We start from the raw sequence: 26,205 nt of genomic DNA, 5'->3' as shown, positions 1-26,205 counted from the left end.
ATGGTAAGTATGATTTGAGCTACTGGAATGGTAAAAATGGAAGCAAATTTTACTGTTGAAATTCAGAAGTTGTTTTCGTTTAGCTTAAACACAAAGTCATGCACACTCTTTTCGTATCATCGTCCGACATTTACTCAAAGACGCTAATTGAGGTGTAAAAACACTCTTATCAGCAGCCCGGCTAGCTCAGTCGGTAGAGCATGGGACTCTTAATCCCAGGGTCGTGGGTTCGAGCCCCACGTTGGGCGAACACCTTTTAGACAGAATAAACAATGTGAGTTACGATGAAAGATGTTGAATTCCGGTGGGTGAATGTGCCACGGTATAAAGATTGGGAAAACGGAGAGGTTGACTGTTGGTTGACAATACTCCTCTCTATTTTAATGTGTGTGGTACTTGGCGCGTAGTTCCCTCCACCTAAGATCGTGCATGGTGAGTATGATTTGAGCTACTGTAATAGTAAAAACGGAAGCAAATTTTATTGTTGAAATTCAGAAGTTGTTTTCGTTTAGCTTAAACACAAAGTCATGCACTGTCTTTTCGTATCATCGTCCGACATTTACTCAAAGTCGCTAATTGAGGTGCAAAAACACTCTCATCAGCAGCCCGGCTAGCTCTGTCGGTAGAGCATGGGACTCTTAATCCCGGGGTCGTGGGTTTGAGCCCCACGTTGGGCGAACACCTTTTAGACAGAATAAACAATGTGAGTTACGATGAAAGATGTTGAAATTGAGTGAAATGAGCTGTTACTCACAATGTCGGATGGTTGCAATAATTGTCTCTGATAACCAAATCACAGGAGTGAGGTTGATTATTTCTGCACGGTATAAAGATTGGGAAAACGGAGAGGTTGACTGTTGGTTGACAATACTCCTCTCTGTTTTAATGTGTGTGGTACTTGGCGCGAAGTTCATTCCAACTAAGATCGTGCATGGTGAGTATGATTTGGGCTACTGGAGTAGTAAAAACGGAAGCAAATTTTATTGTTAAAATTCAGAAGTTGTTTTCGTTTAGCTTAAACACAAAGTTATGCACACTCTTTTCGTATCATCGTCCGACATTTACTCAAAGTCGCTAATTGAGGTGCAAAAACACTCTCATCAGCAGCCCGGCTAGCTCAGTCGGTAGAGCATGGGACTCTTAATCCCAGGGTCGTGGGTTCGAGCCCCACGTTGGGCGAACATCTTTTAGACAGAATAAACAATGTGAGTTACGATAACAGATGTTGAATTCCGGTGGGTGAATGTGACACGAAATTGAGTGAAATGAGCTCTTACTCACAATGTCGGATGTTTGCAATAATTGTCTCTGATAACCAAATCACAGGAGTGAGGTTGATTATTTCTGCACGGTATAAAGATTGGGAAAACGGAGAGGTTGACTGTTGGTTGACAATATTCCTCTCTGTTTTAATGTGTGTGGTACTTGGCGCGAAGTTCATTCCAACTAAGATCGCGCATGGTAAGTATAATTTGAGCTACAGGAATGGTAAAAATGGAAGCAAATTTTGTTGTTGAAATTCAGAAGTTGTTTTCGTTTAGCTTAAACACAAAGTCATGCACACTCTTTTCGTATCATCGTCCGACATTTACTCAAAGTCGCTAATTGAGGTGCAAAAAACACTCTCATCAGCAGCCCGGCTAGCTCAGTCGGTAGAGCATGGGACTCTTAATCCCAGGGTCGTGGGTTCGAGCCCCATATTGTGCGAACACCTTTTAGACAGAATAAACAATGTGAGTTACGATGAAAGATGTTGAATTCCGGTGGGTGAATGTGACACGAAATTGAGTGAAATGAGTTCTTACTCACAATGTCGGATGGTTGCAATAATTGTCTCTGATAACCAAATCACAGGAGCGAGGTTGATTATTTCTGCACGGTATAAAGATTGGGAAAACGGAGAGGTTGACTGTTGGTTGACAATACTGATCTCTGTTTTAAATTGTGTGGTACTTGGCGCGAAGTTCATTCCAACTAAGATCGTGCATGGTGAGTATGATTTGAGCTACTGGAGTAGTAAAAACGGAAGCAAATTTTATTGTTAAAATTCAGAAGTTGTTTTCGTTTAGCTTAAACACAAAGTTATGCACACTCTTTTCGTATCATCGTCCGACATTTACTCAAAGTCGCTAATTGAGGTGCAAAAACACTCTCATCAGCAGCCCGGCTAGCTCAGTCGGTAGAGAATGGGACTCTTAATCACAGGGTCGTGGGTTCGAGCCCCACGTTGGGCGAGCACCTTTTAGACAGAATAAACAATGTGAGTTACGATAACAGATGTTGAATTCCGGTGGGTGAATGTGACACGAAATTGAGTGAAATGAGCTCTTACTCACAATGTCGGATGTTTGCAATAATTGTCTCTGATAACCAAATCACAGGAGTGAGGTTGATTATTTCTGCACGGTATAAAGTTTGGGAAAACGGAGAGGTTGACTGTTGGTTGACAATATTCCTCTCTGTTTTAATGTGTGTGGTACTTGGCGCGAAGTTCATTCCAACTAAGATCGCGCATGGTAAGTATAATTTGAGCTACAGGAATGGTAAAAATGGAAGCAAATTTTATTGTTGAAATTCAGAAGTTGTTTTCGTTTAGCTTAAACACAAAGTCATGCACACTCTTTTCGTATCATCGTCCGACATTTACTCAAAGTCGCTAATTGAGGTGCAAAAAACACTCTCATCAGCAGCCCGGCTAGCTCAGTCGGTAGAGCATGGGACTCTTAATCCCAGGGTCGTGGGTTCGAGCCCCATATTGTGCGAACACCTTTTAGACAGAATAAACAATGTGAGTTACGATGAAAGATGTTGAATTCCGGTGGGTGAATGTGACACGAAATTGAGTGAAATGAGTTCTTACTCACAATGTCGGATGGTTGCAATAATTGTCTCTGATAACCAAATCACAGGAGCGAGGTTGATTATTTCTGCACGGTATAAAGATTGGGAAAACGGAGAGGTTGACTGTTGGTTGACAATACTGATCTCTGTTTTAAATTGTGTGGTACTTGGCGCGAAGTTCATTCCAACTAAGATCGTGCATGGTGAGTATGATTTGAGCTACTGGAGTAGTAAAAACGGAAGCAAATTTTATTGTTAAAATTCAGAAGTTGTTTTCGTTTAGCTTAAACACAAAGTTATGCACACTCTTTTCGTATCATCGTCCGACATTTACTCAAAGTCGCTAATTGAGGTGCAAAAACACTCTCATCAGCAGCCCGGCTAGCTCAGTCGGTAGAGAATGGGACTCTTAATCACAGGGTCGTGGGTTCGAGCCCCACGTTGGGCGAGCACCTTTTAGACAGAATAAACAATGTGAGTTACGATAACAGATGTTGAATTCCGGTGGGTGAATGTGACACGAAATTGAGTGAAATGAGCTCTTACTCACAATGTCGGATGTTTGCAATAATTGTCTCTGATAACCAAATCACAGGAGTGAGGTTGATTATTTCTGCACGGTATAAAGTTTGGGAAAACGGAGAGGTTGACTGTTGGTTGACAATATTCCTCTCTGTTTTAATGTGTGTGGTACTTGGCGCGAAGTTCATTCCAACTAAGATCGCGCATGGTAAGTATAATTTGAGCTACAGGAATGGTAAAAATGGAAGCAAATTTTGTTGTTGAAATTCAGAAGTTGTTTTCGTTTAGCTTAAACACAAAGTCATGCACACTCTTTTCGTATCATCGTCCGACATTTACTCAAAGTCGCTAATTGAGGTGCAAAAACACTCTCATCAGCAGCCCGGCTAGCTCAGTCGGTAGAGCATGGGACTCTTAATCCCAGGGTCGTGGGTTCGAGCCCCATATTGGGCGAACACCTTTTAGACAGAATAAACAATGTGAGTTACGATGAAAGATGTTGAATTCCGGTGGGTGAATGTGACACGAAATTGAGTGAAATGAGTTCTTACTCACAATGTCGGATGGCTGCAATAATTGTCTCTGATAACCAAATCACAGGAGCGAGGTTGATTATTTCTGCATGGTATAAAGATTGGGAAAACGGAGAGGTTGACTGTTGGTTGACAATACTCCTCTCTGTTTTAATGTGTGTGGTACTTGGCGCGAAGTTCCCTCCACCTAAGATCGTGCATGGTGAGTATGATTTGAGCTACTGTAATAGTAAAAACGGAAGCAAATTTTATTGTTGAAATTCAGAAGTTGTTTTCGTTTAGCTTAAACACAAAGTCATGCACTGTCTTTTCGTATCATCGTCCGACATTTACTCAAAGTCACTAATTGAGGTGCAAAAACACTCTCATCAGCAGCCCGGCTAGCTCAGTCGGTAGAGCATGGGACTCTTAATAACAGGGTCGTGGGTTCGAGCCCCACTTTGGGCGAACATCTTTTAGACAAAATAAACAATGTGAGTTACTATGAATGATGTTGAATTCCGGTGGGTGAATGTGACACAAAATTGAGTGAAATGAGTTCTTACTCACAATGTCGGATGGCTGCAATAATTGTCTCTGATAACCAAATCACAGGAGCGAGGTTGATTATTTCTGCATGGTATTAAGATTCGGAAAACGGAGAGGTTGACTGTTGGTTGACAATACTCCTCTCTGTTTTAATGTGTGTGGTACTTGCCGCGAAGTTCCCTCCACCTAAGATCGTGCATGGTGAGTATGATTTGAGCTACTGTAATAGTAAAAACGGAAGCAAATTTTATTGTTGAAATTCAGAAGTTGTTTTCGTTTAGCTTAAACACAAAGTCATGCACTGTCTTTTCGTATCATCGTCCGACATTTACTCAAAGTCGCTAATTGAGGTGCAAAAACACTCTCATCAGCAGTCCGGCTAGCTCAGTCGGTAGAGCATGGGACTGTTCATCCCAGGGTCATGGGTTCGAGCCCCATATTGTGCGAACACCTTTTAGACAGAATAAACAATGTGAGTTACGATGAAAGATGTTGAATTCCGGTGGGTGAATGTGACACGAAATTGAGTGAAATGAGTTCTTACTCACAATGTCGGATGGTTGCAATAATTGTCTCTGATAACCAAATCACAGGAGCGAGGTTGATTATTTCTGCACGGTATAAAGATTGGGAAAACGGAGAGGTTGACTGTTGGTTGACAATACTGATCTCTGTTTTAATGTGTGTGGTACTTGCCGCGAAGTTCCCTCCACCTAAGATCGTGCATGGTGAGTATGATTTGAGCTACTGTAATAGTAAAAACGGAAGCAAATTTTATTGTTGAAATTCAGAAGTTGTTTTCGTTTAGCTTAAACACAAAGTCATGCACTGTCTTTTCGTATCATCGTCCGACATTTACTCAAAGTCGCTAATTGAGGTGCAAAAACACTCTCATCAGCAGCCCGGCTAGCTCAGTCGGTAGAGCATGGGACTCTTAATAACAGGGTCGTGGGTTCGAGCCCCACTTTGGGCGAACATCTTTTAGACAAAATAAACAATGTGAGTTACTATGAATGATGTTGAATTCCGGTGGGTGAATGTGACACAAAATTGAGTGAAATGAGTTCTTACTCACAATGTCGGATGGCTGCAATAATTGTCTCTGATAACCAAATCACAGGAGCGAGGTTGATTATTTCTGCATGGTATTAAGATTCGGAAAACGGAGAGGTTGACTGTTGGTTGACAATACTCCTCTCTGTTTTAATGTGTGTGGTACTTGCCGCGAAGTTCCCTCCACCTAAGATCGTGCATGGTGAGTATGATTTGAGCTACTGTAATAGTAAAAACGGAAGCAAATTTTATTGTTGAAATTCAGAAGTTGTTTTCGTTTAGCTTAAACACAAAGTCATGCACTGTCTTTTCGTATCATCGTCCGACATTTACTCAAAGTCGCTAATTGAGGTGCAAAAACACTCTCATCAGCAGTCCGGCTAGCTCAGTCGGTAGAGCATGGGACTGTTCATCCCAGGGTCATGGGTTCGAGCCCCATATTGGGCGAACACCTTTTACACAGAATAAACAATGTCAGTTACTATGAAAGATGTAGAATTCCGGTGGGTGAATGTGACACGAAATTGAGTGAAATGAGCTCTTACTCACAATGTCGGATGGTTGCAATAATTGTCTCTGATAACCAAATCACAGGAGTGAGGTTGATTATTTCTGCACGGTATAAAGATTGGGAAAACGGAGAGGTTGACTGTTGGTTGACAATACTCCTCTCTGTTTTAATGTGTGTGGTACTTGGCGCGAAGTTCCCTCCACCTAAGATCGTGCATGGTGAGTATGATTTGAGCTACTGTAATAGTAAAAACGGAAGCAAATTTTATTGTTGAAATTCAGAAGTTGTTTTCGTTTAGCTTAAACACAAAGTCATGCACACTCTTTTCGTATCATCGTCCGACATTTACTCAAAGTCGCTAATTGAGGTGCAAAAACACTTTCATCAGCAGTCCGGCTAGCTCAGTCGGTAGAGCATGGGACTCTTAATCCCAGGGTCGTGGGTTCGAGCCCCATATTGGGCGAACACCTTTTAGACAGAATAAACAATGTGAGTTACGATGAAAGATGTTGAATTCCGGTGGGTGAATGTGACACGAAATTGAGTGAAATGAGCTCTTACTCACAATGTCGGATGGTTGCAATAATTGTCTCTGATAACCAAATCACAGGAGTGAGGTTGATTATTTCTGCACGGTATAAAGATTGGGAAAACGGAGAGGTTGACTGTTGGTTGACAATACTCCTCTCTGTTTTAATGTGTGTGGTACTTGGCGCGAAGTTCATTCCAACTAAGATCGTGCATGGTAAGTATGATTTGAGCTACTGGAATGGTAAAAATGGAAGCAAATTTTACTGTTGAAATTCAGAAGTTGTTTTCGTTTAGCTTAAACACAAAGTCATGCACACTCTTTTCGTATCATCGTCCGACATTTACTCAAAGACGCTAATTGAGGTGTAAAAACACTCTCATCAGCAGCCCGGCTAGCGCAGTCGGTAGAGCATGGGACTCTTAATCCCAGGGTCGTGGGTTCGAGCCCCACGTTGGGCGAACACCTTTTAGACAGAATAAACAATGTGAGTTACGATGAAAGATGTTGAATTCCGGTGGGTGAATGTGCCACGAAATTGAGTGAAATGAGCTCTTACTCACAATGTCGGATGGTTGCAATAATTGTCTCTGATAACCAAATCACAGGAGTGAGGTTGATTATTTCTGCACGGTATAAAGATTGGGAAAACGGAGAGGTTGACTGTTGGTTGACAATACTCCTCTCTGTTTTAATGTGTGTGGTACTTGGCGCGAAGTTCCCTCCACCTAAGATCGTGCATGGTGAGTATGATTTGAGCTACAGGAATGGTAAAAATGGAAGCAAATTTTATTGTTGAAAATCAGAATTTGTTTTCGTTTAGCTTAAACACAAAGTCATGCACACTCTTTTCGTATCATCGTCCGACATTTACTCAAAGACGCTAATTGAGGTGTAAAAACACTCTCATCAGCAGTCCGGCTAGCTCAGTCGGTAGAGCATGGGACTCTTAATCCCAGGGTCGTGGGTTCGAGCCCCACGTTGGGCGAACACCTTTTAGACAGAATAAACAATGTGAGTTACGATCAAAGATGTTGAATTCCGGTGGGTGAATGTGCCACGAAATTGAGTGAAATGAGCTCTTACTCACAATGTCGGATGGTTGCAATAATTGTCTCTGATAACCAAATCACAGGAGTGAGGTTGATTATTTCTGCACGGTATAAAGATTGGGAAAACGGAGAGGTTGACTGTTGGTTGACAATACTCCTCTCTGTTTTAATGTGTGTGGTACTTGGCGCGAAGTTCCCTCCACCTAAGATCGTGCATGGTGAGTATGATTTGAGCTACTGTAATAGTAAAAACGGAAGCAAATTTTATTGTTGAAATTCAGAAGTTGTTTTCGTTTAGCTTAAACACAAAGTCATGCACACTCTTTTCGTATCATCGTCCGACATTTACTCAAAGTCGCTAATTGAGGTGTAAAAACACTCTCATCAGCAGCCCGGCTAGCTCAGTCGATAGAGCATGGGACTCTTAATCCCAGGGTCGTGGGTTCGAGCCCCACATTGGGCGAACACCTTTTAGACAGAATAAACAATGTGAGTTACGATGAAAGATGTTGAATTCCGGTGGGTGAATGTGCCACGAAATTGAGTGAAATGAGCTCTTACTCACAATGTCGGATGGTTGCAATAATTGTCTCTGATAACCAAATCACAGGAGTGAGGTTGATTATTTCTGCACGGTATAAAGATTGGGAAAACGGAGAGGTTGACTGTTGGTTGACAATACTCCTCTCTGTTTTAATGTGTGTGGTACTTGGCGCGAAGTTCATTCCAACTAAGATCGTGCATGGTAAGTATGATTTGAGCTACAGGAATGGTAAAAATGGAAGCAAATTTTATTGTTGAAAATCAGAATTTGTTTTCGTTTAGCTTAAACACAAAGTCATGCACACTCTTTTCGTATCACCGTCCGACATTTATTCAAAGTCACTAATTGAGGTGCAAAAACACTCTCATCAGCAGCCCGGCTAGCTCAGTCGGTAGAGCATGGGACACTTAATCCCATGGTCGTGGGTTCGAGCCCCATGTTGGGCGAATATCTTTTAGACAAAATAAACAATGTGAGTTACTATGAATGATGTTGAATTCCGGTGGGTGAATGTGACACGAAATTGAGTGAAATGAGTTCTTACTCACAATGTCGGATGGCTGCAATAATTGTCTCTGATAACCAAATCACAGGAGCGAGGTTGATTATTTCTGCATGGTATTAAGATTGGGAAAACGGAGAGGTTGACTGTTGGTTGACAATACTCCTCTCTGTTTTAATGTGTGTAGTACTTGGCGCGAAGTTCCCTCCACCTAAGATCGTGCATGGTGAGTATGATTTGAGCTACTGTAATAGTAAAAACGGAAGCAAATTTTATTGTTGAAATTCAGAAGTTGTTTTCGTTTAGCTTAAACACAAAGTCATGCACTGTCTTTTCGTATCATCGTCCGACATTTACTCAAAGTCACTAATTGAGGTGCAAAAACACTCTCATCAGCAGCCCGGCTAGCTCAGTCGGTAGAGCATGGGACTCTTAATCTGCTTAATCACAGGGTAGTGGGTTCGAGCCCCACTTTGGGCGAACATCTTTTAGACAAAATAAACAATGTGAGTTACTATGAATGATGTTGAATTCCGGTGGGTGAATGTGACACGAAATTGAGTGAAATGAGTTCTTACTCACAATGTCGGATGGCTGCAATAATTGTCTCTGATAACCAAATCACAGGAGCGAGGTTGATTATTTCTGCATGGTATTAAGATTGGGAAAACGGAGAGGTTGACTGTTGGTTGACAATACTCCTCTCTGTTTTAATGTGTGTGGTACTTGGCGCGAAGTTCCCTCCACCTAAGATCGTGCATGGTGAGTATGATTTGAGCTACTGTAATAGTAAAAACGGAAGCAAATTTTATTGTTGAAATTCAGAAGTTGTTTTCGTTTAGCTTAAACACAAAGTCATGCACTGTCTTTTCGTATCATCGTCCGACATTTACTCAAAGTCGCTAATTGAGGTGCAAAAACACTCTCATCAGCAGTCCGGCTAGCTCAGTCGGTAGAGCATGGGACTCTTAATCCCAGGGTCGTGGGTTCGAGCCCCATATTGGGCGAACACCTTTTAGACAGAATAAACAATGTGAGTTACGATGAAAGATGTTGAATTCCGGTGGGTGAATGTGACACGAAATTGAGTGAAATGAGCTCTTACTCACAATGTCGGATGGTTGCAATAATTGTCTCTGATAACCAAATCACAGGAGTGAGGTTGATTATTTCTGCACGGTATAAAGATTGGGAAAACGGAGAGGTTGACTGTTGGTTGACAATACTCCTCTCTGTTTTAATGTGTGTGGTACTTGGCGCGAAGTTCCCTCCACCTAAGATCGTGCATGGTGAGTATGATTTGAGCTACTGTAATAGTAAAAACGGAAGCAAATTTTATTGTTGAAATTCAGAAGTTGTTTTCGTTTAGCTTAAACACAAAGTCATGCACACTCTTTTCGTATCATCGTCCGACATTTACTCAAAGTCGCTAATTGAGGTGCAAAAACACTCTCATCAGCAGTCCGGCTAGCTCAGTCGGTAGAGCATGGGACTCTTAATCCCAGGGTCGTGGGTTCGAGCTCCATATTGGGCGAACACCTTTTAGACAGAATAAACAATGTGAGTTACGATGAAAGATGTTGAATTCCGGTGGGTGAATGTGACACGAAATTGAGTGAAATGAGCTCTTACTCACAATGTCGGATGGTTGCAATAATTGTCTCTGATAACCAAATCACAGGAGTGAGGTTGATTATTTCTGCACGGTATAAAGATTGGGAAAACGGAGAGGTTGACTGTTGGTTGACAATACTCCTCTCTGTTTTAATGTGTGTGGAACTTGGCGCGAAGTTCATTCCAACTAAGATCGTGCATGGTAAGTATGATTTGAGCTACTGGAATGGTAAAAATGGAAGCAAATTTTACTGTTGAAATTCAGAAGTTGTTTTCGTTTAGCTTAAACACAAAGTCATGCACACTCTTTTCGTATCATCGTCCGACATTTACTCAAAGACGCTAATTGAGGTGTAAAAACACTCTCATCAGCAGCCCGGCTAGCTCAGTCGGTAGAGCATGGGACTCTTAATCCCAGGGTCGTGGGTTCGAGCCCCACGTTGGGCGAACACCTTTTAGACAGAATAAACAATGTGAGTTACGATGAAAGATGTTGAATTCCGGTGGGTGAATGTGCCACGAAATTGAGTGAAATGAGCTCTTACTCACAATGTCGGATGGTTGCAATAATTGTCTCTGATAACCAAATCACAGGAGTGAGGTTGATTATTTTTATTATTGATTATTTTCGTTTTAATGTGTGTGGTACTTGGCGCGAAGTTCCCTCCACCTAAGATCGTGCATGGTGAGTATGATTTGAGCTACAGGAATGGTAAAAATGGAAGCAAATTTTATTGTTGAAAATCAGAATTTGTTTTCGTTTAGCTTAAACACAAAGTCATGCACACTCTTTTCGTATCATCGTCCGACATTTACTCAAAGACGCTAATTGAGGTGTAAAAACACTCTCATCAGCAGTCCGGCTAGCTCAGTCGGTAGAGCATGGGACTCTTAATCCCAGGGTCGTGGGTTCGAGCCCCACGTTGGGCGAACACCTTTTAGACAGAATAAACAATGTGAGTTACGATGAAAGATGTTGAATTCCGGTGGGTGAATGTGCCACGAAATTGAGTGAAATGAGCTCTTACTCACAATGTCGGATGGTTGCAATAATTGTCTCTGATAACCAAATCACAGGAGTGAGGTTGATTATTTCTGCACGGTATAAAGATTGGGAAAACGGAGAGGTTGACTGTTGGTTGACAATACTCCTCTCTGTTTTAATGTGTGTGGTACTTGGCGCGAAGTTCCCTCCACCTAAGATCGTGCATGGTGAGTATGATTTGAGCTACTGTAATAGTAAAAACGGAAGCAAATTTTATTGTTGAAATTCAGAAGTTGTTTTCGTTTAGCTTAAACACAAAGTCATGCACACTCTTTTCGTATCATCGTCCGACATTTACTCAAAGTCGCTAATTGAGGTGCAAAAACACTCTCATCAGCAGTCCGGCTAGCTCAGTCGGTAGAGCATGGGACTCTTAATCCCAGGGTCGTGGGTTCGAGCCCCATATTGGGCGAACACCTTTTAGACAGAATAAACAATGTGAGTTACGATGAAAGATGTTGAATTCCGGTGGGTGAATGTGACACGAAATTGAGTGAAATGAGCTCTTACTCACAATGTCGGATGGTTGCAATAATTGTCTCTGATAACCAAATCACAGGAGTGAGGTTGATTATTTCTGCACGGTATAAAGATTGGGAAAACGGAGAGGTTGACTGTTGGTTGACAATACTCCTCTCTGTTTTAATGTGTGTGGTACTTGGCGCGAAGTTCATTCCAACTAAGATCGTGCATGGTAAGTATGATTTGAGCTACTGGAATGGTAAAAATGGAAGCAAATTTTACTGTTGAAATTCAGAAGTTGTTTTCGTTTAGCTTAAACACAAAGTCATGCACACTCTTTTCGTATCATCGTCCGACATTTACTCAAAGACGCTAATTGAGGTGTAAAAACACTCTCATCAGCAGCCCGGCTAGCTCAGTCGGTAGAGCATGGGACTCTTAATCCCAGGGTCGTGGGTTCGAGCCCCACGTTGGGCGAACACCTTTTAGACAGAATAAACAATGTGAGTTACGATGAAAGATGTTGAATTCCGGTGGGTGAATGTGCCACGAAATTGAGTGAAATGAGCTCTTACTCACAATGTCGGATGGTTGCAATAATTGTCTCTGATAACCAAATCACAGGAGTGAGGTTGATTATTTCTGCATGGTATAAAGATTGGGAAAACGGAGAGGTTGACTGTTGGTTGACAATACTCCTCTCTGTTTTAATGTGTGTGGTACTTGGCGCGAAGTTCCCTCCACCTAAGATCGTGCATGGTGAGTATGATTTGAGCTACAGGAATGGTAAAAATGGAAGCAAATTTTATTGTTGAAAATCAGAATTTGTTTTCGTTTAGCTTAAACACAAAGTCATGCACACTCTTTTCGTATCATCGTCCGACATTTACTCAAAGACGCTAATTGAGGTGTAAAAACACTCTCATCAGCAGTCCGGCTAGCTCAGTCGGTAGAGCATGGGACTCTTAATCCCAGGTTCGTGGGTTCGAGCCCCACGTTGGGCGAACACCTTTTAGACAGAATAAACAATGTGAGTTACGATGAAAGATGTTGAATTCCGGTGGGTGAATGTGCCACGAAATTGAGTGAAATGAGCTCTTACTCACAATGTCGGATGGTTGCAATAATTGTCTCTGATAACCAAATCACAGGAGTGAGGTTGATTATTTCTGCACGGTATAAAGATTGGGAAAACGGAGAGGTTGACTGTTGGTTGACAATACTCCTCTCTGTTTTAATGTGTGTGGTACTTGGCGCGAAGTTCCCTCCACCTAAGATCGTGCATGGTGAGTATGATTTGAGCTACTGTAATAGTAAAAACGGAAGCAAATTTTATTGTTGAAATTCAGAAGTTGTTTTCGTTTAGCTTAAACACAAAGTCATGCACACTCTTTTCGTATCATCGTCCGACATTTACTCAAAGTCGCTAATTGAGGTGCAAAAACACTCTCATCAGCAGTCCGGCTAGCTCAGTCGGTAGAGCATGGGACTCTTAATCCCAGTGTCGTGGGTTCGAGCTCCATATTGGGCGAACACCTTTTAGACAGAATAAACAATGTGAGTTACGATGAAAGATGTTGAATTCCGGTGGGTGAATGTGACACGAAATTGAGTGAAATGAGCTCTTACTCACAATGTCGGATGGTTGCAATAATTGTCTCTGATAACCAAATCACAGGAGTGAGGTTGATTATTTCTGCACGGTATAAAGATTGGGAAAACGGAGAGGTTGACTGTTGGTTGACAATACTCCTCTCTGTTTTAATGTGTGTGGAACTTGGCGCGAAGTTCATTCCAACTAAGATCGTGCATGGTAAGTATGATTTGAGCTACTGGAATGGTAAAAATGGAAGCAAATTTTACTGTTGAAATTCAGAAGTTGTTTTCGTTTAGCTTAAACACAAAGTCATGCACACTCTTTTCGTATCATCGTCCGACATTTACTCAAAGTCGCTAATTGAGGTGTAAAAACACTCTCATCAGCAGCCCGGCTAGCTCAGTCGGTAGAGCATGGGACTCTTAATCCCAGGGTCGTGGGTTCGAGCCCCACGTTGGGCGAACACCTTTTCGACAGAATAAACAATGTGAGTTACGATGAAAGATGTTGAATTCCGGTGGGTGAATGTGCCACGAAATTGAGTGAAATGAGCTCTTACTCACAATGTCGGATGGTTGCAATAATTGTCTCTGATAACCAAATCACAGGAGTGAGGTTGATTATTTCTGCACGGTATAAAGATTGGGAAAACGGAGAGGTTGACTGTTGGTTGACAATACTCCTCTCTGTTTTAATGTGTGTGGTACTTGGCGCGAAGTTCCCTCCACCTAAGATCGTGCATGGTGAGTATGATTTGAGCTACTGTAATAGTAAAAACGGAAGCAAATTTTATTGTTGAAATTCAGAAGTTGTTTTCGTTTAGCTTAAACACAAAGTCATGCACACTCTTTTCGTATCATCGTCCGACATTTACTCAAAGTCGCTAATTGAGGTGCAAAAACACTCTCATCAGCAGTCCGGCTAGCTCAGTCGGTAGAGCATGGGACTCTTAATCCCAGTGTCGTGGGTTCGAGCTCCATATTGGGCGAACACCTTTTAGACAGAATAAACAATGTGAGTTACGATGAAAGATGTTGAATTCCGGTGGGTGAATGTGACACGAAATTGAGTGAAATGAGCTCTTACTCACAATGTCGGATGGTTGCAATAATTGTCTCTGATAACCAAATCACAGGAGTGAGGTTGATTATTTCTGCACGGTATAAAGATTGGGAAAACGGAGAGGTTGACTGTTGGTTGACAATACTCCTCTCTGTTTTAATGTGTGTGGAACTTGGCGCGAAGTTCATTCCAACTAAGATCGTGCATGGTAAGTATGATTTGAGCTACTGGAATGGTAAAAATGGAAGCAAATTTTACTGTTGAAATTCAGAAGTTGTTTTCGTTTAGCTTAAACACAAAGTCATGCACACTCTTTTCGTATCATCGTCCGACATTTACTCAAAGTCGCTAATTGAGGTGTAAAAACACTCTCATCAGCAGCCCGGCTAGCTCAGTCGGTAGAGCATGGGACTCTTAATCCCAGGGTCGTGGGTTCGAGCCCCACGTTGGGCGAACACCTTTTCGACAGAATAAACAATGTGAGTTACGATGAAAGATGTTGAATTCCGGTGGGTGAATGTGCCACGAAATTGAGTGAAATGAGCTCTTACTCACAATGTCGGATGGTTGCAATAATTGTCTCTGATAACCAAATCACAGGAGTGAGGTTGATTATTTCTGCACGGTATAAAGATTGGGAAAACGGAGAGGTTGACTGTTGGTTGACAATACTCCTCTCTGTTTTAATGTGTGTGGTACTTGGCGCGAAGTTCCTTCCACCTAAGATCGTGCATGGTGAGTATGATTTGAGCTACTGTAATAGTAAAAACGGAAGCAAATTTTATTGTTGAAATTCAGAAGTTGTTTTCGTTTAGCTTAAACACAAAGTCATGCACACTCTTTTCGTATCATCGTCCGACATTTACTCAAAGTCGCTAATTGAGGTGCAAAAACACTCTCATCAGCAGTCCGGCTAGCTCAGTCGGTAGAGCATGGGACTCTTAATCCCAGGGTCGTGGGTTCGAGCCCCATATTGGGCGAACACCTTTTAGACAGAATAAACAATGTGAGTTACGATGAAAGATGTTGAATTCCGGTGGGTGAATGTGACACGAAATTGAGTGAAATGAGCTCTTACTCACAATGTCGGATGGTTGCAATAATTGTCTCTGATAACCAAATCACAGGAGTGAGGTTGATTATTTCTGCACGGTATAAAGATTGGGAAAACGGAGAGGTTGACTGTTGGTTGACAATACTCCTCTCTGTTTTAATGTGTGTGGTACTTGGCGCGAAGTTCATTCCAACTAAGATCGTGCATGGTAAGTATGATTTGAGCTACTGGAATGGTAAAAATGGAAGCAAATTTTACTGTTGAAATTCAGAAGTTGTTTTCGTTTAGCTTAAACACAAAGTCATGCACACTCTTTTCGTATCATCGTCCGACATTTACTCAAAGACGCTAATTGAGGTGTAAAAACACTCTCATCAGCAGCCCGGCTAGCTCAGTCGGTAGAGCATGGGACTCTTAATCCCAGGGTCGTGGGTTCGAGCCCCACGTTGGGCGAACACCTTTTAGACAGAATAAACAATGTGAGTTACGATGAAAGATGTTGAATTCCGGTGGGTGAATGTGCCACGAAATTGAGTGAAATGAGCTCTTACTCACAATGTCGGATGGTTGCAATAATTGTCTCTGATAACCAAATCACAGGAGTGAGGTTGATTATTTCTGCATGGTATAAAGATTGGGAAAACGGAGAGGTTGACTGTTGGTTGACAATACTCCTCTCTGTTTTAATGTGTGTGGTACTTGGCGCGAAGTTCCCTCCACCTAAGATCGTGCATGGTGAGTATGATTTGAGCTACAGGAATGGTAAAAATGGAAGCAAATTTTATTGTTGAAAATCAGAATTTGTTTTCGTTTAGCTTAAACACAAAGTCATGCACACTCTTTTCGTATCATCGTCCGACATTTACTCAAAGACGCTAATTGAGGTGTAAAAACACTCTCATCAGCAGTCCGGCTAGCTCAGTCGGTAGAGCATGGGACTCTTAATCCCAGGGTCGTGGGTTCGAGCCCCACGTTGGGCGAACACCTTTTAGACAGAATAAACAATGTGAGTTACGATGAAAGATGTTGAATTCCGGTGGGTGAATGTGCCACGAAATTGAGTGAAATGAGCTCTTACTCACAATGTCGGATGGTTGCAATAATTGTCTCTGATAACCAAATCACAGGAGTGAGGTTGATTATTTCTGCACGGTATAAAGATTGGGAAAACGGAGAGGTTGACTGTTGGTTGACAATACTCCTCTCTGTTTTAATGTGTGTGGTACTTGGCGCGAAGTTCCCTCCACCTAAGATCGTGCATGGTGAGTATGATTTGAGCTACTGTAATAGTAAAAACGGAAGCAAATTTTATTGTTGAAATTCAGAAGTTGTTTTCGTTTAGCTTAAACACAAAGTCATGCACACTCTTTTCGTATCATCGTCCGACATTTACTCAAAGTCGCTAATTGAGGTGCAAAAACACTCTCATCAGCAGTCCGGCTAGCTCAGTCGGTAGAGCATGGGACTCTTAATCCCAGGGTCGTGGGTTCGAGCTCCATATTGGGCGAACACCTTTTAGACAGAATAAACAATGTGAGTTACGATGAAAGATGTTGAATTCCGGTGGGTGAATGTGACACGAAATTGAGTGAAATGAGCTCTTACTCACAATGTCGGATGGTTGCAATAATTGTCTCTGATAACCAAATCACAGGAGTGAGGTTGATTATTTCTGCACGGTATAAAGATTGGGAAAACGGAGAGGTTGACTGTTGGTTGACAATACTCCTCTCTGTTTTAATGTGTGTGGTACTTGGCGCGAAGTTCATTCCAACTAAGATCGTGCATGGTAAGTATGATTTGAGCTACAGGAATGGTAAAAATGGAAGCAAATTTTATTGTTGAAAATCAGAATTTGTTTTCGTTTAGCTTAAACACAAAGTCATGCACACTCTTTTCGTATCACCGTCCGACATTTATTCAAAGTCACTAATTGAGGTGCAAAAACACTCTCATCAGCAGCCCGGCTAGCTCAGTCGGTAGAGCATGGGACACTTAATCCCATGGTCGTGGGTTCGAGCCCCATGTTGGGCGAATATCTTTTAGACAAAATAAACAATGTGAGTTACTATGAATGATGTTGAATTCCGGTGGGTGAATGTGACACGAAATTGAGTGAAATGAGTTCTTACTCACAATGTCGGATGGCTGCAATAATTGTCTCTGATAACCAAATCACAGGAGCGAGGTTGATTATTTCTGCATGGTATTAAGATTGGGAAAACGGAGAGGTTGACTGTTGGTTGACAATACTCCTCTCTGTTTTAATGTGTGTAGTACTTGGCGCGAAGTTCCCTCCACCTAAGATCGTGCATGGTGAGTATGATTTGAGCTACTGTAATAGTAAAAACGGAAGCAAATTTTATTGTTGAAATTCAGAAGTTGTTTTCGTTTAGCTTAAACACAAAGTCATGCACTGTCTTTTCGTATCATCGTCCGACATTTACTCAAAGTCACTAATTGAGGTGCAAAAACACTCTCATCAGCAGCCCGGCTAGCTCAGTCGGTAGAGCATGGGACTCTTAATCTGCTTAATCACAGGGTAGTGGGTTCGAGCCCCACTTTGGGCGAACATCTTTTAGACAAAATAAACAATGTGAGTTACTATGAATGATGTTGAATTCCGGTGGGTGAATGTGACACGAAATTGAGTGAAATGAGTTCTTACTCACAATGTCGGATGGCTGCAATAATTGTCTCTGATAACCAAATCACAGGAGCGAGGTTGATTATTTCTGCATGGTATTAAGATTGGGAAAACGGAGAGGTTGACTGTTGGTTGACAATACTCCTCTCTGTTTTAATGTGTGTGGTACTTGGCGCGAAGTTCCCTCCACCTAAGATCGTGCATGGTGAGTATGATTTGAGCTACTGTAATAGTAAAAACGGAAGCAAATTTTATTGTTGAAATTCAGAAGTTGTTTTCGTTTAGCTTAAACACAAAATCATGCACTGTCTTTTCGTATCATCGTCCGACATTTACTCAAAGTCGCTAATTGAGGTGCAAAAACACTCTCATCAGCAGCCCGGCTAGCTCAGTCGGTAGAGCATGGGACTCTTAATCCCAGGGTCGTGGGTTCGAGCCCCATATTGGGCGAACACCTTTTAGACAGAATAAACAATGTGAGTTACGATGAAAGATGTTGAATTCCGGTGGGTGAATGTGACACGAAATTGAGTGAAATGAGCTCTTACTCACAATGTCGGATGGTTGCAATAATTGTCTCTGATAACCAAATCACAGGAGTGAGGTTGATTATTTCTGCACGGTATAAAGATTGGGAAAACGGAGAGGTTGACTGTTGGTTGACAATACTCCTCTCTGTTTTAATGTGTGTGGTACTTGGCGCGAAGTTCCCTCCACCTAAGATCGTGCATGGTGAGTATGATTTGAGCTACTGTAATAGTAAAAACGGAAGCAAATTTTATTGTTGAAATTCAGAAGTTGTTTTCGTTTAGCTTAAACACAAAGTCATGCACACTCTTTTCGTATCATCGTCCGACATTTACTCAAAGTCGCTAATTGAGGTGCAAAAACACTCTCATCAGCAGTCCGGCTAGCTCAGTCGGTAGAGCATGGCACTCTTAATCCCAGGGTCGTGGGTTCGAGCCCCATATTGGGCGAACACCTTTTAGACAGAATAAACAATGTGAGTTACGATGAAAGATGTTGAATTCCGGTGGGTGAATGTGACACGAAATTGAGTGAAATGACCTCTTACTCACAATGTCGGATGGTTGCAATAATTGTCTCTGATAACCAAATCACAGGAGTGAGGTTGATTATTTCTGCACGGTATAAAGATTGGGAAAACGGAGAGGTTGACTGTTGGTTGACAATACTCCTCTCTGTTTTAATGTGTGTGGTACTTGGCGCGAAGTTCATTCCAACTAAGATCGTGCATGGTAAGTATGATTTGAGCTACTGGAATGGTAAAAATGGAAGCAAATTTTACTGTTGAAATTCAGAAGTTGTTTTCGTTTAGCTTAAACACAAAGTCATGCACACTCTTTTCGTATCATCGTCCGACATTTACTCAAAGACGCTAATTGAGGTGTAAAAACACTCTCATCAGCAGCCCGGCTAGCTCAGTCGGTAGAGCATAGGACTCTTAATCCCAGGGTCGTGGGTTCGAGCCCCACGTTGGGCGAACACCTTTTAGACAGAATAAACAATGTGAGTTACGATGAAAGATGTTGAATTCCGGTGGGTGAATGTGCCACGAAATTGAGTGAAATGAGCTCTTACTCACAATGTCGGATGGTTGCAATAATTGTCTCTGATAACCAAATCACAGGAGTGAGGTTGATTATTTCTGCATGGTATAAAGATTGGGAAAACGGAGAGGTTGACTGTTGGTTGACAATACTCCTCTCTGTTTTAATGTGTGTGGTACTTGGCGCGAAGTTCATTCCAACTAAGATCGTGCATGGTAAGTATGATTTGAGCTACAGGAATGGTAAAAATGGAAGCAAATTTTATTGTTGAAAATCAGAATTTGTTTTCGTTTAGCTTAAACACAAAGTCATGCACACTCTTTTCGTATCATCGTCCGACATTTACTCAAAGACGCTAATTGAGGTGTAAAAACACTCTCATCAGCAGCCCGGCTAGCTCAGTCGGTAGAGCATGGGACTCTTAATCCCAGGGTCGTGGGTTCGAGCCCCACGTTGGGCGAACACCTTTTAGACAGAATAAACAATGTGAGTTACGATGAAAGATGTTGAATTCCGGTGGGTGAATGTGCCACGAAATTGAGTGAAATGAGCTCTTACTCACAATGTCGGATGGTTGCAATAATTGTCTCTGATAACCAAATCACAGGAGTGAGGTTGATTATTTCTGCACGGTATAAAGATTGGGAAAACGGAGAGGTTGACTGTTGGTTGACAATACTCCTCTCTGTTTTAATGTGTGTGGTACTTGGCGCGAAGTTCCCTCCACCTAAGATCGTGCATGGTGAGTATGATTTGAGCTACTGTAATAGTAAAAACGGAAGCAAATTTTATTGTTGAAATTCAGAAGTTGTTTTCGTTTAGCTTAAACACAAAGTCATGCACACTCTTTTCGTATCATCGTCCGACATTTACTCAAAGTCGCTAATTGAGGTGCAAAAACACTCTCATCAGCAGTCCGGCTAGCTCAGTCGGTAGAGCATGGGACTCTTAATCCCAGGTTCGAGCCCCATATTGGGCGAACACCTTTTAGACAGAATAAACAATGTGAGTTACGATGAAAGATGTTGAATTCCGGTGGGTGAATGTGACACGAAATTGAGTGAAATGAGCTCTTACTCACAATGTCGGATGGTTGCAATAATTGTCTCTGATAACCAAATCACAGGAGTGAGGTTGATTATTTCTGCACGGTATAAAGATTGGGAAAACGGAGAGGTTGACTGTTGGTTGACAATACTCCTCTCTGTTTTAATGTGTGTGGAACTTGGCGCGAAGTTCATTCCAACTAAGATCGTGCATGGTAAGTATGATTTGAGCTACTGGAATGGTAAAAATGGAAGCAAATTTTACTGTTGAAATTCAGAAGTTGTTTTCGTTTAGCTTAAACACAAAGTCATGCACACTCTTTTCGTATCATCGTCCGACATTTACTCAAAGACGCTAATTGAGGTGTAAAAACACTCTCATCAGCAGCCCGGCTAGCTCAGTCGGTAGAGCATGGGACTCTTAATCCTAGGGTCGTGGGTTCGAGCCCCACGTTGGGCGAACACCTTTTAGACAGAATAAACAATGTGAGTTACGATGAAAGATGTTGAATTCCGGTGGGTGAATGTGCCACGAAATTGAGTGAAATGAGCTCTTACTCACAATGTCGGATGGTTGCAATAATTGTCTCTGATAACCAAATCACAGGAGTGAGGTTGATTATTTCTGCACGGTATAAAGATTGGGAAAACGGAGAGGTTGCCTGTTGGTTGACAATACTCCTCTCTGTTTTAATGTGTGTGGTACTTGGCGCGAAGTTCATTCCAACTAAGATCGTGCATGGTAAGTATGATTTGAGCTACTGGAATGGTAAAAATGGAAGCAAATTTTACTGTTGAAATTCAGAAGTTGTTTTCGTTTAGCTTAAACACAAAGTCATGCACACTCTTTTCGTATCATCGTCCGACATTTACTCAAAGACGCTAATTGAGGTGTAAAAACACTCTCATCAGCAGCCCGGCTAGCTCAGTCGGTAGAGCATGGGACTCTTAATCCCAGGGTCGTGGGTTCGAGCCCCACGTTGGGCGAACACCTTTTAGACAGAATAAACAATGTGAGTTACGATGAAAGATGTTGAATTCCGGTGGGTGAATGTGCCACGAAATTGAGTGAAATGAGCTCTTACTCACAATGTCGGATGGTTGCAATAATTGTCTCTGATAACCAAATCACAGGAGTGAGGTTGATTATTTCTGCACGGTATAAAGATTGGGAAAACGGAGAGGTTGACTGTTGGTTGACAATACTCCTCTCTGTTTTAATGTGTGTGGTACTTGGCGCGAAGTTCCCTCCACCTAAGATCGTGCATGGTGAGTATGATTTGAGCTACTGTAATAGTAAAAACGGAAGCAAATTTTATTGTTGAAATTCAGAAGTTGTTTTCGTTTAGCTTAAACACAAAGTCATGCACACTCTTTTCGTATCATCGTCCGACATTTACTCAAAGTCGCTAATTGAGGTGCAAAAACACTCTCATCAGCAGTCCGGCTAGCTCAGTCGGTAGAGCATGGGACTCTTAATCCCAGGTTCGAGCCCCATATTGGGCGAACACCTTTTAGACAGAATAAACAATGTGAGTTACGATGAAAGATGTTGAATTCCGGTGGGTGAATGTGACACGAAATTGAGTGAAATGAGCTCTTACTCACAATGTCGGATGTTTGCAATAATTGTCTCTGATAACCAAATCACAGGAGTGAGGTTGATTATTTCTGCACGGTATAAAGATTGGGAAAACGGAGAGGTTGACTGTTGGTTGACAATATTCCTCTCTGTTTTAATGTGTGTGGTACTTGGCGCGAAGTTCATTCCAACTAAGATCGTGCATGGTAAGTATGATTTGAGCTACAGGAATGGTAAAAATGGAAGCATATTTTGTTGTTGAAATTCAGAAGTTGTTTTCGTTTAGCTTAAACACAAAGTCATGCACACTCTTTTCGTATCATCGTCCGACATTTACTCAAAGTCGCTAATTGAGGTGCAAAAACACTCTCATCAGCAGCCCGGCTAGCTCAGTCGGTAGAGCATGGGACTCTTAATCCCAGGGTCGTGGGTTCGAGCCCCACGTTGGGCGAACATCTTTTAGACAGAATAAACAATGTGAGTTACGATGAAAGATGTTGAATTCCGGTGGGTGAATGTGACACGAAATTGAGTGAAATGAGTTCTTACTCACAATGTCGGATGGCTGCAATAATTGTCTCTGATAACCAAATCACAGGAGCGAGGTTGATTATTTCTGCATGGTATTAAGATTCGGAAAACGGAGAGGTTGACTGTTGGTTGACCATACTCCTCTCTGTTTTAATGTGTGTGGTACTTGGCGCGAAGTTCCCTCCACCTAAGATCGTGCATGGTGAGTATGATTTGAGCTACTGTAATAGTAAAAACGGAAGCAAATTTTATTGTTGAAATTCAGAAGTTGTTTTCGTTTAGCTTAAACACAAAGTCATGCACTGTCTTTTCGTATCATCGTCCGACATTTACTCAAAGTCGCTAATTGAGGTGCAAAAACACTCTCATCAGCAGCCCGGCTAGCTCAGTCGGTAGAGCATGGGACTGTTCATCCCAGGGTCATGGATGGTTGCAATAATTGTCTCTGATAACCAAATCACAGGAGTGAGGTTGATTATTTCTGCACGGTATAAAGATTGGGAAAACTTAGAGGTTGACTGTTGGTTGACAATATTCCTCACTGTTTTAATGTGTGTGGTACTTGGCGCGAAGTCGGTAGAGCATGGGACTCTTAATCCCAGGGTCGCGGGTTCGATCCCAACGTTGGGCGAATACTTTTTAGACAGAATAAACAACGTGAGTTACGATGAAAGATGTTGAAATTGAGTGAAATGAGCTCTTACTCACAATGTCGGATGTTTGCAATAATTGTCTCTGATAACCAAATCACAGGAGTGAGGTTGATTATTTCTGCACGGTATAAAGATTGGGAAAACGGAGAGGTTGACTGTTGGTTGACAATATTCCTCACTGTTTTAATGTGTGTGGTACTTGGCGCGAAGTTCATTCCAACTAAGATCGTGCATGGTAAGTATGATTTGAGCTACTGGAATGGTAAAAATGGATGCAAATTTTACTGTTGAAATTCAGAAGTTGTTTTCGTTTAGCTTAAACACAAAGTCATGCACACTCTTTTCGTATCATCGTCCGACATTTACTCAAAGACGCTAATTGAGGTGCAAAAACACTCTCATCAGCAGCCCGGCTAGCTCAGTCGGTTGAGCATGGGACTCTTAATCGCACGGTCGTGGGTTCGAGCCCCACGTTGGGCGAACATCTTTTAGACAAAACAAACAATGTGAGTTACGATGAAAGATGTTGAATTCCGGTGGGTGAATGTGACACGAAATTGAGTGAAATGAGCTCTTACTCACAATGTCGGATGGTTGCAATAATTGTCTCTGATAACCAAATCACAGGAGTGAGGTTGATTATTTCTGCACGGTATTAAGATTCGGAAAACGGAGAGGTTGACTGTTGGTTGACAATACTCCTCTCTGTTTTAATGTGTGTGGTACTTGGCGCGAAGTTCCCTCCACCTAAGATCGTGCATGGTGAGTATGATTTGAGCTACTGTAATAGTAAAAACGGAAGCAAATTTTATTGTTGAAATTCAGAAGTTGTTTTCGTTTAGCTTAAACACAAAGTCATGCACTGTCTTTTCGTATCATCGTCCGACATTTACTCAAAGTCGCTAATTGAGGTGCAAAAACACTCTCATCAGCAGCCCGGCTAGCTTAGTCGGTAGAGCATGGGACTGTTCATCCCAGGGTCATGGATTCGAGCCCCATATTGGGCGAACTCCTTTTAGACAGAATAAACAATGTGAGTTACTATGAAAGATGTTGAATTCCGGTGGGTGAATGTGACACGAAATTGAGTGAAATGAGTTCTTACTCACAATGTCGGATGGTTGCAATAATTGTCTCTGATAACCAAATCACAGGAGTGAGGTTGATTATTTCTGCACGGTATAAAGATTGGGAAAACGGAGAGGTTGACTGTTGGTTGACAATATTCCTCACTGTTTTAATGTGTGTGGTACTTGGCGCGAAGTCGGTAGAGCATGGGACTCTTAATCCCAGGGTCGCGGGTTCGATCCCAACGTTGGGCGAATACTTTTTAGACAGAATAAACAACGTGAGTTAAGATGAAAGATGTTGAAATTGAGTGAAATGAGCTCTTACTCACAATGTCGGATGTTTGCAATAATTGTCTCTGATAACCAAATCACAGGAGTGAGGTTGATTATTTCTGCACGGTATAAAGATTGGGAAAACGGAGAAGTTGACTGTTGGTTGACAATATTCCTCACTGTTTTAATGTGTGTGGTACTTGGCGCGAAGTTCATTCCAACTAAGATCGTGCATGGTAAGTATGATTTGAGCTACTGGAATGGTAAAAATGGAAGCAAATTTTACTGTTGAAATTCAGAAGTTGTTTTCGTTTAGCTTAAACACAAAGTCATGCACACTCTTTTCGTATCATCGTCCGACATTTACTCAAAGACGCTAATTGAGGTGCAAAAACACTCTCATCAGCAGCCCGGCTAGCTCTGTCGGTTGAGCATGGGACTCTTAATCGCACGGTCGTGGGTTCGAGCCCCACGTTGGGCGAACATCTTTTAGACAAAATAAACAATGTGAGTTACGATGAAAGATGTTGAATTCCGGTGGGTGAATGTGACACGAAATTGAGTGAAATGAGCTCTTACTCACAATGTCGGATGGTTGCAATAATTGTCTCTGATAACCAAATCACAGGAGTGAGGTTGATTATTTCTGCACGGTATAAAGATTGGGAAAACGGAGAGGTTGACTGTTGGTTGACAATATTCCTCACTGTTTTAATGTGTGTGGTACTTGGCGCGAAGTTCATTCCAACTAAGATCGTGCATGGTAAGTATGATTTGAGCTACTGGAATGGTAAAAATGGAAGCAAATTTTACTGTTGAAATTCAGAAGTTGTTTTCGTTTAGCTTAAACACAAAGTCATGCACACTCTTTTCGTATCATCGTCCGACATTTACTCAAAGACGCTAATTGAGGTGCAAAAACACTCTTATCAGCAGCGCGGCTAGCTCAGTCGGTAGAGCATGGGACTCTTAATCGCACGGTCGTGGGTTCGAGCCCCACGTTGCGCGAACATCTTTTAGACAAAATAAACAATGTGAGTTACGATGAAAGATGTTGAATTCCGGTGGGTGAATCTGACACGAAATTGAGTGAAATGAGCTCTTACTCACAATGTCGGATGGTTGCAATAATTGTTTCTGATAACCAAATCACAGGAGTGAGATTGATTATTTCTGCACGGTATAAAGATTGGGAAAACGGAGAGGTTGACTGTTGGTTGACAATATTCCTCTCTGTTTTAATGTGTGTGGTACTTGGCGCGAAGTTCATTCCAACTAAGATCGTGCATGGTAAGTATGATTTGAGCTACTGGAATGGTAAAAATGGAAGCAAATTTTACTGTTGAAATTCAGAAGTTGTTTTCGTTTAGCTTAAACACAAAG

The 26,205-nt window shown here is 41.8% G+C and overlaps 28 non-coding genes across 28 annotated transcripts; all 28 read left to right on the top strand.

Annotated features, from left to right (window-relative positions):
* The first annotated feature begins 175 nt into the window (after nt 1–175).
* On the top strand, nt 176–248 carry TRNAK-CUU (transfer RNA lysine (anticodon CUU)). Its single transcript has one exon. It is a non-coding gene; the product is annotated as a tRNA-Lys (tRNA).
* Nucleotides 249–1,106: 858 nt separating this feature from the next.
* Nucleotides 1,107–1,179, top strand: TRNAK-CUU (transfer RNA lysine (anticodon CUU)). The gene has a single exon. It is a non-coding gene; the product is annotated as a tRNA-Lys (tRNA).
* Nucleotides 1,180–3,743: 2,564 nt separating this feature from the next.
* On the top strand, nt 3,744–3,816 carry TRNAK-CUU (transfer RNA lysine (anticodon CUU)). The gene has a single exon. It is a non-coding gene; the product is annotated as a tRNA-Lys (tRNA).
* Nucleotides 3,817–6,378: 2,562 nt separating this feature from the next.
* TRNAK-CUU (transfer RNA lysine (anticodon CUU)) lies at nt 6,379–6,451 on the top strand. The gene has a single exon. It is a non-coding gene; the product is annotated as a tRNA-Lys (tRNA).
* Nucleotides 6,452–6,905: 454 nt separating this feature from the next.
* Nucleotides 6,906–6,978, top strand: TRNAK-CUU (transfer RNA lysine (anticodon CUU)). Its single transcript has one exon. It is a non-coding gene; the product is annotated as a tRNA-Lys (tRNA).
* Nucleotides 6,979–7,432: 454 nt separating this feature from the next.
* Nucleotides 7,433–7,505, top strand: TRNAK-CUU (transfer RNA lysine (anticodon CUU)). The gene has a single exon. It is a non-coding gene; the product is annotated as a tRNA-Lys (tRNA).
* Nucleotides 7,506–7,959: 454 nt separating this feature from the next.
* On the top strand, nt 7,960–8,032 carry TRNAK-CUU (transfer RNA lysine (anticodon CUU)). Its single transcript has one exon. It is a non-coding gene; the product is annotated as a tRNA-Lys (tRNA).
* A 454-nt stretch (nt 8,033–8,486) lies between these two features.
* TRNAK-CUU (transfer RNA lysine (anticodon CUU)) lies at nt 8,487–8,559 on the top strand. Its single transcript has one exon. It is a non-coding gene; the product is annotated as a tRNA-Lys (tRNA).
* A 990-nt stretch (nt 8,560–9,549) lies between these two features.
* TRNAK-CUU (transfer RNA lysine (anticodon CUU)) lies at nt 9,550–9,622 on the top strand. The gene has a single exon. It is a non-coding gene; the product is annotated as a tRNA-Lys (tRNA).
* A 981-nt stretch (nt 9,623–10,603) lies between these two features.
* Nucleotides 10,604–10,676, top strand: TRNAK-CUU (transfer RNA lysine (anticodon CUU)). The gene has a single exon. It is a non-coding gene; the product is annotated as a tRNA-Lys (tRNA).
* A 410-nt stretch (nt 10,677–11,086) lies between these two features.
* Nucleotides 11,087–11,159, top strand: TRNAK-CUU (transfer RNA lysine (anticodon CUU)). The gene has a single exon. It is a non-coding gene; the product is annotated as a tRNA-Lys (tRNA).
* A 454-nt stretch (nt 11,160–11,613) lies between these two features.
* Nucleotides 11,614–11,686, top strand: TRNAK-CUU (transfer RNA lysine (anticodon CUU)). Its single transcript has one exon. It is a non-coding gene; the product is annotated as a tRNA-Lys (tRNA).
* Nucleotides 11,687–12,140: 454 nt separating this feature from the next.
* Nucleotides 12,141–12,213, top strand: TRNAK-CUU (transfer RNA lysine (anticodon CUU)). Its single transcript has one exon. It is a non-coding gene; the product is annotated as a tRNA-Lys (tRNA).
* A 454-nt stretch (nt 12,214–12,667) lies between these two features.
* Nucleotides 12,668–12,740, top strand: TRNAK-CUU (transfer RNA lysine (anticodon CUU)). Its single transcript has one exon. It is a non-coding gene; the product is annotated as a tRNA-Lys (tRNA).
* A 981-nt stretch (nt 12,741–13,721) lies between these two features.
* On the top strand, nt 13,722–13,794 carry TRNAK-CUU (transfer RNA lysine (anticodon CUU)). The gene has a single exon. It is a non-coding gene; the product is annotated as a tRNA-Lys (tRNA).
* A 981-nt stretch (nt 13,795–14,775) lies between these two features.
* On the top strand, nt 14,776–14,848 carry TRNAK-CUU (transfer RNA lysine (anticodon CUU)). The gene has a single exon. It is a non-coding gene; the product is annotated as a tRNA-Lys (tRNA).
* Nucleotides 14,849–15,302: 454 nt separating this feature from the next.
* Nucleotides 15,303–15,375, top strand: TRNAK-CUU (transfer RNA lysine (anticodon CUU)). The gene has a single exon. It is a non-coding gene; the product is annotated as a tRNA-Lys (tRNA).
* Nucleotides 15,376–15,829: 454 nt separating this feature from the next.
* Nucleotides 15,830–15,902, top strand: TRNAK-CUU (transfer RNA lysine (anticodon CUU)). Its single transcript has one exon. It is a non-coding gene; the product is annotated as a tRNA-Lys (tRNA).
* A 454-nt stretch (nt 15,903–16,356) lies between these two features.
* Nucleotides 16,357–16,429, top strand: TRNAK-CUU (transfer RNA lysine (anticodon CUU)). The gene has a single exon. It is a non-coding gene; the product is annotated as a tRNA-Lys (tRNA).
* Nucleotides 16,430–17,410: 981 nt separating this feature from the next.
* TRNAK-CUU (transfer RNA lysine (anticodon CUU)) lies at nt 17,411–17,483 on the top strand. The gene has a single exon. It is a non-coding gene; the product is annotated as a tRNA-Lys (tRNA).
* Nucleotides 17,484–18,473: 990 nt separating this feature from the next.
* TRNAK-CUU (transfer RNA lysine (anticodon CUU)) lies at nt 18,474–18,546 on the top strand. Its single transcript has one exon. It is a non-coding gene; the product is annotated as a tRNA-Lys (tRNA).
* Nucleotides 18,547–19,527: 981 nt separating this feature from the next.
* TRNAK-CUU (transfer RNA lysine (anticodon CUU)) lies at nt 19,528–19,600 on the top strand. The gene has a single exon. It is a non-coding gene; the product is annotated as a tRNA-Lys (tRNA).
* A 454-nt stretch (nt 19,601–20,054) lies between these two features.
* On the top strand, nt 20,055–20,127 carry TRNAK-CUU (transfer RNA lysine (anticodon CUU)). Its single transcript has one exon. It is a non-coding gene; the product is annotated as a tRNA-Lys (tRNA).
* A 973-nt stretch (nt 20,128–21,100) lies between these two features.
* On the top strand, nt 21,101–21,173 carry TRNAK-CUU (transfer RNA lysine (anticodon CUU)). The gene has a single exon. It is a non-coding gene; the product is annotated as a tRNA-Lys (tRNA).
* A 454-nt stretch (nt 21,174–21,627) lies between these two features.
* Nucleotides 21,628–21,700, top strand: TRNAK-CUU (transfer RNA lysine (anticodon CUU)). The gene has a single exon. It is a non-coding gene; the product is annotated as a tRNA-Lys (tRNA).
* Nucleotides 21,701–22,673: 973 nt separating this feature from the next.
* Nucleotides 22,674–22,746, top strand: TRNAK-CUU (transfer RNA lysine (anticodon CUU)). Its single transcript has one exon. It is a non-coding gene; the product is annotated as a tRNA-Lys (tRNA).
* Nucleotides 22,747–23,886: 1,140 nt separating this feature from the next.
* TRNAK-CUU (transfer RNA lysine (anticodon CUU)) lies at nt 23,887–23,959 on the top strand. The gene has a single exon. It is a non-coding gene; the product is annotated as a tRNA-Lys (tRNA).
* Nucleotides 23,960–25,757: 1,798 nt separating this feature from the next.
* On the top strand, nt 25,758–25,830 carry TRNAK-CUU (transfer RNA lysine (anticodon CUU)). Its single transcript has one exon. It is a non-coding gene; the product is annotated as a tRNA-Lys (tRNA).
* The last annotated feature ends 375 nt before the right edge of the window (nt 25,831–26,205 follow it).

The sequence above is a fragment of the Saccoglossus kowalevskii genome, chromosome 19, assembly GCF_978046115.1.
Source record: "Saccoglossus kowalevskii chromosome 19, keSacKowa6.1, whole genome shotgun sequence".
NCBI classification, from domain to species: Eukaryota; Metazoa; Hemichordata; class Enteropneusta; family Harrimaniidae; genus Saccoglossus; species Saccoglossus kowalevskii.
The sequence above is the reverse complement of the archived record's forward strand: the minus strand, read 5'-3'. Positions and strand labels throughout refer to the sequence as shown.